This window comes from Hemitrygon akajei, chromosome 22 (assembly GCF_048418815.1).
Source record: "Hemitrygon akajei chromosome 22, sHemAka1.3, whole genome shotgun sequence".
NCBI classification, from domain to species: Eukaryota; Metazoa; Chordata; class Chondrichthyes; order Myliobatiformes; family Dasyatidae; genus Hemitrygon; species Hemitrygon akajei.
Window position 1 is genome coordinate 8,290,529 of NC_133145.1, and position 11,559 is coordinate 8,302,087.

Consider the following 11,559-nt stretch of genomic DNA (forward strand, 5'->3'; position numbering starts at 1 on the left):
ACTCCCCAGCACCTTAAACCTGTGTCCTCTTGTGGCAACTATTTCAGCCCTGGGAAAAAGCCTCTGACTATTCACACAATCAATGCCTCTCATCATCTTATACACCCCTATCAGGTCACCTCTCATCCTCCATCGCTCCAAGGAGAAAAAGCCAAGTTCACTCAACCTATTCTCATAAGGCATGCTCCCCAATCCAGGCAACATCCATGTAAATCTCCTCTGCACCCTTTCTATGGCTTCCACATCCTTACTGTAGTGAGGCAACCAGAACTAAGTACAGTACTCCAAGTGGGGTCTCACTAGGGTCCTATATAGCTGCAACGTTGCCTTTCGGCTCCACCATTGATGAAGACCAATAGTCCATACGCCGTCTTAACCATAGAGTCAACCTGCGCAGCTGCTTTGAGTGTCCTATGGACTTGGACCCCAAGATTCCTCTGATCCTCCGCACTGCCAAGAGTCTTATCATTAATAATATATTCTGCCATCATATTTGACCTACCAAAATGAACCACTTCACACTTATCTGGGTTGAACTCCATCTGCCAGTTCTCAGCCCAGTTTTGCATCCTATCAATGTCCTTGAACCACACTTTTTCTCAGACACGATCACTGCAATCAATAGCCTGTAACTTCACGTTTGAGTTTGATCTGAATCACCTGGCATTTTTCTTGTGTGAACTGAAGTCTTGAAGGTGCAAGAGTTTTGCAGTGTGGCATTACAAGCTGAATTGAGGTGACAGGGCCCAGGCATGAAAATGAGGAAAGGGCTGATATTTGCCCATTGCTGGAGCAGACTTGGAAGTGATTTGAAGTGGCAGAACCGAGGTGAAGCGAGTGGAGACAATGCAGAGTCAAGGGTACAGGGCCTGGACCTGGGCCTGAGAGCAAGAAAGAACCCAAGGTTTAATCAATTTAAGAATCAGGCCAAATTGAAAAAGTCAGGTCTGGGCAAAATTGGGGTGGTGGGGCCCGGGTCTGAGAGCATATCAAAGCAGTAGGGCCCAGGTCTGAAAGTGAGATTCATCCCAAGGTTTGAACAATTTAAATGCTGGGCTAGATTGAAAAGATCATGGTGTTGGGGCTGGAGGCGAGGGACAAGCCAGTTCAGTTTGCTGCTCCACGAGGTTTACTCATCTCTGTGCTGAACTAAGGCTGTGCCATGTTGTGACTGGCTTCATGGCTGTGGACTCACTTCATGAACTTCAGTTCTGAATGTTATTTGCTTTTATTGTTTGCATGATTTGTTTTTTTTCCTGTGGATTGGGTGTTTGGTGATCTTCTGTTTTTTTTTAATTGGTTCCATTGGATTTCTTTGTTTAATAGCTGCCTGTAAGGAGACACATCTCAAGATTGGATATAGTATATATACTTAGATGATAAATGTACTTTGAACTTTTATTTATGTCTCTGTATGTATTGCCTCAAAAAATTTGAACTTGAACTTGCCTGAGCAGGTGCAAAGAGTCTTCCTATTCGTATGATGTTACGAGGATGAAGAGAAGTGTATGAACATTGGTTAACACACAGAGAACTTCGAAGGGTATGGGGAGAAAGCAGGGGAGTGGGGATGACTGGAAGAATTGAATCTGCCCATGGTTGAAGGGCAGAGCAGACTTGAAGAGCCGAATGCCCTACTTCTGCTCCTATATCTTATGGTCTTATAACAAAAGATAGTGATTAAATTAGTAATTTTCAGGTTGGCAAGCTGTGGCTGGTCTAGTGTCATAAACATCAATGCTTGGGCATTAGTTCTTTGCAATCTTGATTAATGAGTCTGTTGTAGAAACTGATTATAATGTGTCCAGATTGGTTTATGATATTAAACCAGGGAGAAAATAAACTTCAAAGCAAGATGCACGGTGTCTGCAAAAGGATTTATATAAGTTAACTGAATAGACAAATTGTGACGAAATGGAGTACAATATGGAGAAAACTGAGGTTGTCCACTTCAAAGGGAAGACTTGAAAAGCAGATATTTCTTCAAAATGGGTCATCTTATTAAATGATCTTCTGAGAAATCTGAACCAAAATCTGTACCAAAAGTAAAAATCACAGCAAGTCAATATGGAGGCTAGGCAGGCAATTAAGCAAGTAAATAGAAACATAGAAAACCTACAGCACAATACAGGTCTTTCAGTCCACAATGCTGTGCTGAACATGTACTTACAAACGTTTGTACTTTAGAAATTACCTATGTTTACCCATAGCCCTCTATTTTTCTAAGCTCTATGTACCTATTCAGGAGTCTCTTAAAAGACCCTCCATCACCGGTAGCCCATTCCACGCTCTCACCACTCTCTGCATAAAAAACTTACCCCTGACATCTCCTCTGTATCTGCTTCCAAGCACCTTAAAACTGTGCCCTCTCGTGTTAGCCATTTCAGCCCTGGGAAAAAGCCTCTGACTATCCACACGATCAATGCCTCTCATTGTCTCATCAAATGAAAGGTTAACCTTTATTGCAAAGAGTTGATATGTTAGAGGAAAGAAGGCCCAGTGTAAATCTACAGGCCTGTGGTGACTCTGCTTAATTTTGATCTCCTTATTTAAAGAAGTATCAATCTGACTTAGAGGTGATATAGCTGAAGTTCGCTAGGCTGATTCCTGGGGTGAGGGGTTTTCTTGGAAGGATTCTTTGAGTAGAAGATTCTAGTGGGTTGTAAGTCTTTAGGATCCTCCATTCCAGAGAACTGTGGAAGTTCAGTCATTAAGTATTCTCAAGGTATGAAAGATAGGTTCTCGGCTACAGGAGAATCTAGAGCTCTGGAACAGAAGAGCGGAGTTAGAATAAACACTGCCACAGGTTTGATCTTGGAGCAATCTTCAGGGGATATGCATATTTTATGAAGTCCCGTCCTTTAAGCACCAAATAGCTTCAGTTGAAATGTCGTATCATAAATATGCATTGATGCAATAAATAACATGACTGAATGTGGCTATTATTGTAATGAGGAGCATCGATGAATTTTAGTTGCACAGAATCAAGCCAGCATGGATGATTTACAGATCACAACTCCTGTGCATATGCACAAGCTCATTCAAATCTTTCCTTCATTCATATACAGTGTTCAGTTGGCAAGGATAATTGCTTCAGATTGTGCAGACAAGCTTCATGTACTCTTGGTGGACACAATGCTGGAGGTCCCAGCACATTATCTCTCAGCTCCAAAAGATTCACTCCAACTGCAGGTAGCCCAACTCACCCATCACCTGCCTGATGACAGCAGCTTTATGCTGAACATACTCCTTGTAATTCAATTGACTGATTCTCAATTGTCAAAGAGCTATGTTCTAATCCTCAGTATTTTTCAGCTACTGAAATAAATATTCAAAACAGATCCTGCTCCTGGGTTTGTTAACTAATTTTTGTAGACTAGGCTATTCCTAGGGGATTGGTAACCCCCATGCTTTTCAAATTTGCTTTGCATTTGAAATTCATCTTTTGGCAATGCCTGCAGCTGTTAAGAAAATAGGGAGAGGAGGGGCTGGGTAGTAGCTCCAGTACAGTCTAAGGAATCTGGAGATGTTAACCTGAGATCTGACCACCAGTAGAAGATTATAATTAGATTCAGACAGTCAGTTCTCAGCACTACTCCCACTGACATGTAATAACAAGTGCTGGGACAGGATGAGAGAGAGAAAGATTAGATAGTGTACGGACAATAGATTTGGTGTCATTTCAGGGGCAAGGGGAAGTTGTACAAATCAGATGGATTGCACTCCAACTGGGCAAGGACCAATAATCTGATGTGAGGTGAGGTGAGGTGAGGTGAGGTGGTTTGTTAGACAGTTAAACCAGTTTGGCAAGGGGATGGGAGTGGAAATCTCATTTGGGATTGAGCAAGGAGGGAAGCAAATTAATGGAAGAAGGAGGCAAAACAAATAGCAGAAACATGTAAGCCATATATGGAAAAATATTGAAATGGCAAAATTAAAAGTACTACATCTTTGATCAGTATTCAGAGCAGGTAGATGCCACTAACAGAAACACCAAAAACAGGTATGATTTCATTGCCATTATGGGAGCTTGGCTGCAGGGTGACCAGGACTGGTTGAATGTTGAAGGATGTTCAATAGTTAGGAAACAAAGGCAAAAAGTTAGAGTGTTATGGCACTATTAGTAAGGGATGAGATTACAATTGTGGTGAGAAATTATCTTGGCTCAGTGGATCTTGATGTAGAATCAGAATCAGTTTGCATTGAGTTAATAAAAAGCATTGCAGGGAATTATTTCTAGGCTACCAAATAGTGATAGTGATATCGGGCACAGTGTTAATCAGGAAATTAGAGGCATGTAACAAGGGAATAACAATAATTACTGGACATAGATTGCACATAGATTGGACAAATCAAAAACTCATATTGGTGATGAAGACATATTCATGGAATGTATATGAGATAGCTTTTAGATCAATATGTTGAGGTACCAACTAGGAAAAAAGGCCAATTTATATATTTGATTGTGTAGTAAGAAAAGTTCAATTAATAATGTTGGAATGGTGTCTTTTGAAAAGACTGAATATATTGTGATGTGATTTTACACTAAGCTTGAAAATGTATAATTTAATCGATAAATGGGCTTTCAAATGTAAATATATAAACTATGGAGGTGTGAGGGGAGATTGGTTATGACTGTTTGGGAAACTTCATGCAAAATTATTGCACTAGATAGCCAATGGACATTTGAGGAAATAATACAGGATAAAATAAGAAAGGATTCATTTAAGACAAAAAAATCCCAGCCAGAGAAACTGAGACTAATGGGAGAAATTAAAGAAAGTATTAAATTCAAGAAAGAGTTGCCGAACATAGCTGTAGGACTGAGAATTGGGAGTATTTCAGATCTCAGCAAGGGAGGATTTTAGATACCAAAAGAAAAGATAGAATATGAAGGAAAACTGATAAGAAACATAAACTGGAATTGGAAGAACCACCTACATTGATGTAAAAAGGAAGGAATAGTGGAGGCAAATGTAGAACCTTCAAGGCAGTGATGGGAGAGTTTATAATGGTTACTGAGGAAGTGGCAGTGAAATTTAAAAAAATGCTTTGTGCTCACAGAAAAAGACATGAAAACCCTGTTAGAAATAAGAATAAAAGAAATTGGAGCACGAGTCAACCATCTGGCCTGTCAAGCCTGTTCCACCATGGCTGATCTTTCTGTGGACGCAGTTCCCCCTATCTGCTTTTTCCCCGTAATCCTTAATTCCCCAGCTATACAAAAATCTTACTAAATCTGTCTTAAGTATATTTAATGAGATAGCCCCATTGCTTTGCTGGACAGAGAATTCTATTGATTCACTACTCTCTGGGAAAAGCAGTTTCTCCTCATCTCCATCCTAAATCTTTTCTTATAAATCCTGAAGATTCTATCCCCTAGATCTAATCTCACTTACCAGTGGAAACAATTTTCCTGCCTCTATCTTACCTATGCCTTTTATAATTTTATGTTTGTGTAAGATACCCTCTCATTCCCTCAATTCCAGCAAGAAGAGTTCCAGGCAATTCAAACTCTCCTCGTGGGTTAACACCATCATTTCCAGAATCTTCCTTGTGAATCTCCTCTGCATTGCCTCCAAAGCCAATGCATCTTTCTTCAAGTGAAGAGACCAGAACTGCATATGGTGCACCTTGTGCAGCCTCACCAGCTCCCTGTGCAGCATAGCTTCCCTGCTCTTAAATTCAATCTCTCCAGTAACGAAGGCCAACATTTCATGTGTCTTCTTGACAATCTATTGCACCTGTAAACCAACCATTTGTGATTAATGCTCAAGCACTCTCAAATCCCTCTGCACAACACCATGCTGCAACCCTTCACCAGTTAAATAATAATCTAATCTATTTTCCCTTTCAAATTGGATGACCTCACATTTACAAATATTGTACTCCATCTGCCGAACACTTGCCACTCATTTTATCTATAGCTCGCTGCAGACTCTGCATTATTTGCTTTACCACACAATTTAGTGTCATCAGCCAACTTAGATATGCTACAGTTGGTCCCCTCTTCCAAATCATTAATGTGAACAGTTGAGGGCCCAGCATCTATTCAGCATTGTGCCAACTAGAGAAACAACGTGAGAATCAGAATCAGGTTTATTATCACCGACATATGTCATGAAATTTGTTAAATTATAGCAGCAGCACAATGCAATACATGATAAATAAATATAGAGAAAAAATCAAATTACAATATGTACATATGTCTATTAAATAATTAAGTTAAAATAAGTAGTACAAAAAACAAATAAAATGTAGTATCCATTTAGAAATTGGATGGCAGAGGGGACAAAGCTCTTGCTGAATCATTGAGTGTGTGCCTTCAGGTTTCCGTACCTCCTTTCTGATAGTAACAATGAGGAGAGGGTATGTCCTGGGTGATGGGGGTCCTTAATGACAGATGCCACCTTCCTAAGACACTGCTCCTTGATGATGTCTTGGATACTACATGATGAAGTTAACTAATCTTACACATTTCTGCAATTTACATTGATGTAGTTCCCCCACCTCCAACTAGATGGTGATGTAGCCAATCAGAATGCTCTCCATGGTACATCTGTAGAAGTGTTTAAGTTAACAAACCAAATCTTCTCTGACTCCTAATGAAATAAAGCTGTTCTCTTACCTTCTTTATAGCAGCATAAATATGTTGAGACTAGATTAGGTCCTCAGAGGAACTTGAAATTGCTCATTCTTTCCACTTCTGATGCCTCTATGAGGATCGGTTTGTGTTCCCTTGTCTTACCCTTTCTGAAGTCCACAATCAACTCTTTGGTCTTGCTGACATTGTTGTTGCTGTGACACCATTCAAATAACTGCTATATCTTGCTCCTGCACACTAAACATCCAGTTATCTCAGTTATTCTGTCTTCTAATAGAAGGTGAAACTAAAATCTAATATGTCGGTATTTCAGTGGAATGAAGGAAAATACAATGGCATGAGAGGGGAACTGGCCAAAGGGAAAGGGACTCTAGCAGGAAGGACAGCAGAGCAGCAATGGTTGGAGTTTCTGCAAAAAATGAAGGAAGTGCAAGACAGATATATTCCAAATAAGAAGAAATTTTTGAATGGAAGAAGGGCCCTACTGTGGCTGACAAGTGAAGTCAGAGCCAAAGTAAAATCAAAAGAGAGGGCATACAAGGAAGCCAATGCTAGTGGGAAGACAGAGGATCAGAAAACTTTTAAAAACTTGCAGAGGAAACTAAGAAGGTCATTAGGAAGGAAAAGATGAATTATGAAAGGAAGCTGGGGACTAATATCAAAGAAGACACTAAAAGCTTTTTTATGTATATAAAGGGTAAAAGAGAGTTGAGAGTAGATATAGGACCAATAGAAAATGATGCTGGAGATATTGTAATGAGAGACGCAGAGATGGCAGAGGAACTGAATGCGTATTTTGCATCAACCTTCATAGTGGAATGCATCTGTAGTATACCGGATATTCAAGAGTGTCAGGGAAGTATGTGCAGTGAAAATTACAGCTGAGAAGGTGCTCAGAAAGCTTATTGGTCTGAGGGTGGATAAATCTCCTGGACCTGATGGAATGCACCTTTGGGTTCTGAAGGAAGTAGCCAGAGAGATTGCGGAGGCATTGACAATAATCTTTCAAGAATCGATAGATTCTGGCATTGTACCAGATGACTGGAAAATTACAAATGTTATTCCACTATTTAAGAAGGGTGGGAGTCAACAGAAAGGAATCTATACAGCTGTTAGCTTGACTTCAGTGGTTGGAAAGTTGTTGGAATCGATTGTTAGGGATGAGATTACGGAGTACCTGGAGGCACATGACATGATAGGCCAAAGTCAGCATGGTTTCCTGAAAGGAAAATCCTGCCTGACACACCCACTGAAATTACAAGCAGGGTAGACAAAGGAGATGTAGTAGAAACATAGAAAACTTACAGCACAATACAAACCCTTTGCCCCACAAAGCTGTGCCAAACATGTCCTTACCTTAAAAATTACCTAGGGTTACTCATAGCCCTTTGTTTTTCTAAGCTCCATGTACCTATCCAGGAGTCTCTTAAAAGATGTGGAGTACTTGGATTTTCAGAAGGCCTTTGACATGATGCCGCACATGAGGCTGCTTAGCAAGATAAAAGCCCATGGAATTACAGGGAAGTTACTAGCATGGATGGAGCATTGGCTGATCAGCAGAAAACAGAGAGTGGGAACAAAGACCTTGGAGAGGGTTCAGAGAAGATTCCAGGGATGAATGGGTTACTGTATGAGGAATGTCTGGCAGCTCTTGGGCTGTATTCCCTGGAGTTCAGGAGAATGAGGGGGGGTCTCTTAGAAACATTCTGTATGTTAAAAGGCCTGAACAGATTAGATATGGCAAAGTTATTTCCCATTGTAAGGACAAGAGGGCACAACTTCAGGATTGAAGGACATTCATTTAGAACAGAGATGTCGAGAAATTACTTTAGTCAGAGGGTGGTAAATCTGTGGAATTTGTTGCCACGAGAGGCTGTGGAGGCCAAGTCATTTGGTCTATTTAAGGCAAAGATAGGTTCTTGATTAGCCAGGGCATCAAAGGATTTGGGAAGAAGGCAGGGGAGTGGGGATGAATGGAAGCATTGAATCAACCCATGATTGAATGATGGAGCAGACTTGATGGCCGAATGGCCTCCTTCTGCTCCTATATATTATGGTCTTAATAGTCAGCCAATCCTTTATCCATGCTCACTCATGTCACTGTGCTCAGAGGTCCTTAGGAGTCCAGAAGTCAAGACATGATTTGTGGCTGAAAATCAACAATCCCAAGTGTCTGGTCAGTAGGCATTGAGGAGACCAGCAATCTCCAGGTCGATGAGTCCAAGGCAAAAATTAATATGGGTGGGAGTAATGAGGGACAGTGACCCCTGAGTCAAAAAAAACTCTCAAGCAACGATTGTTTTTTACTCATCGAGCAGTTGTAGGTTAATAATGGACTGATGACCTCACATGGGTAATGGCCTCGTGTGCGTAATGACCTCGTGTGTGTTCAAGTTCAACAGTGGGTGTGACAGGGAATGAGGAAAGGTGCAGCTGACTCATATTGTTTCATATCGCCAAATCATATCGTTTCCTCGTGGCCTGGTAGCACATGCTTTGCGGACCGGTACCGGGCCATGGCCCAATGGTTGGGGACAACTGCCCTAAGTCACTGGGATCTAAGGTCAGACCCTTGATCAGTGAGTTCTAGAATTGATACCCAAAGGTCAGCAAAGCCCAGAGGACAAAGTTCAGAGTTCAGCAAGTCTGCAGGTAGAAAGCCTGAAGGTTGAAGACCGAAGTTGGCAAATCCAGAAGTAGGAGCCTAAAGGTCGAGCCTGCCTGTTGTGGCCAGGGACCTAAGGTTCGAGTTACATTGTCTGCAACTCTGAGTCGGGGGCCAAGGACTGAATGCGTGGAGACATCCTGTCCTATCTGTGTGTGTGTGAGGGTGTGGCTGCATGGGCAGGTGTGTGGGAAAGGGATTTGTTTTGCTGTTGTTTTGTTCCATCATTGTTGTTGTTACTTACATTGTCCTGCTGATCGTTGTGGGTATGCTATGTTGGCGCAGGGATGTGTGGCGACACTTGTGGACTGCTCCCATCTCATCCTTGGGTATGTTCACTGTTAATGCAAATGATGCACTTCACTGTATATTTCAATGTACATGTGAGAAATAAATCTAAATCTAATCTAATACACCCCCCAGATCCATGCATCCTTAACTTATGGATCTCTTTTATTTGGCATTTTACTGAACACCTGCAAATCCAAGTATTAAACACCCACATGTTCCTCTTTATGCACTGTACTCAAAGCATCTTGGGTTCAAGGTGAATAAAGAATGAAGGAATTAATATTAGTAAAAGCATCCGTCTACAGAAGGTGATGAGACTGAAACAAATAAATCCCAATAATCAATATCCTAACACATTGCTCCTTGAAGATGTCTTGGATACTACAGAGGCTAGTACCCATGATAGAGATGATTAGTCTTACAGGTTTCTGCAGAGACAGCATTAGAATTAACTGATGCACAAATAATCATTTTCCAAAGATCTATAGGTTCTAGAATGATTCTTGTGGACTGATGAAAAATAAAAATGACCCCATTATTCAGGAAAGGAAACAAAAATCAATTTCCTGTAAGCCTGCCATTATTGGGAAACTGGAACGTTGAACAGTACAGCACAAGAACAGGCCTTTCGGCCCAAAATGGTGCAATAAAATACCTAACTAAACTAAACCCTTCAGCCTACACAGTGTCTGTATTTCTCCATACTCTGCACATTTATCTGCCTATCTGATAACTTCTTATACATTATATTTAATAAGAATAATAAATACTTAATTGATACTAAGTGGGAAATGCTTTTGTTCTGGCAGCAACGTTCAAAAACATACTTAGCAGTGTGCAGACTTAACTAATAATAAAATACAGAATAATAATATACACAATAATCAGAATCAGGTTTATTATCACCGCATGTGACGTGAAATTTGTTAACTTAGCAGCAGCAGTTCAATGCAAAACATAATCTAGCACAGAGAGAGAGAAAAAAAATAAAATAAAACATAACAATAAATAAACAAGTAAATCAATTATGTATATTGAATAGATTTTTTTAAATGTGCAAAAACAGAAATACTGTATATTAAAAAAGTGAGGTAGTGTCCAAATCTTCAATGTTCATTTATGAATCCGATGGCAGAGTGGAAGAAACTGTTCCTGAATCACTGAGTGTGTGCCTTCAGGCTTCTAAATCTCCTACCTGAAGGCAACAGTGAGAAAAGGGCATGCCCTGGGTGCTGGAGGTCCTTAATGATGGATGCTGCGTTTCTGAGACACTGCTCCCTAAAGATGTCCTGGGTACTTTGTAGGCTACTGCCCAAGATGGAGCTGACTAGATTTAATGTGCAATAATGTACAAAATAATAAAGCAAAGACTATTATACTATGATGTGTGTTCTCCTGTTGCACAAAGATGAACTGTTGTATATGCTTATTGAATTTGGTAGGAAAGGATGGGCTTGATGGAAAAGGTTTGCCACTGCTTATTCAGTAGGTCATGGAGAGAATGTGCCAGATTGTCCACATATGCAGAGGATCTTATTGCAAGAGAATTTGAATACAGATGTAAAGAGGTTTAACTGCAAGTATATGGAGCCCTGATGAGACCAAACATGGAGAATGGGTGTAATTTGTGTCCTTACCTACAAAAATATATATAATTATCATAGAAGAAGATTCCCCCTACTGAGTGCTGAGTTGGCAGATTTACCATATATAAAGAGATTAAGCTTGAGTCCTCGGAGAGAGAATGGGAAGAGACCTCACTGAAGTCTACAAAATTCTTACAGGACTGAACAGGTTAGATACAGAGAAGATATTACCACCTGCATCAAAATAACTAGGATCACAGTCTCAGAATAGGGATAGCACTGAGATGAGGAGAAATTATCCATGCTGACAGCAGGGAATTTTTGAAATTCTCTACTGCAGAAGATCATGGTAACTCAGTTAATGACCATTCAAAACAAAGATGGTTGGATTTCTGAATATTAAGGAATAATGC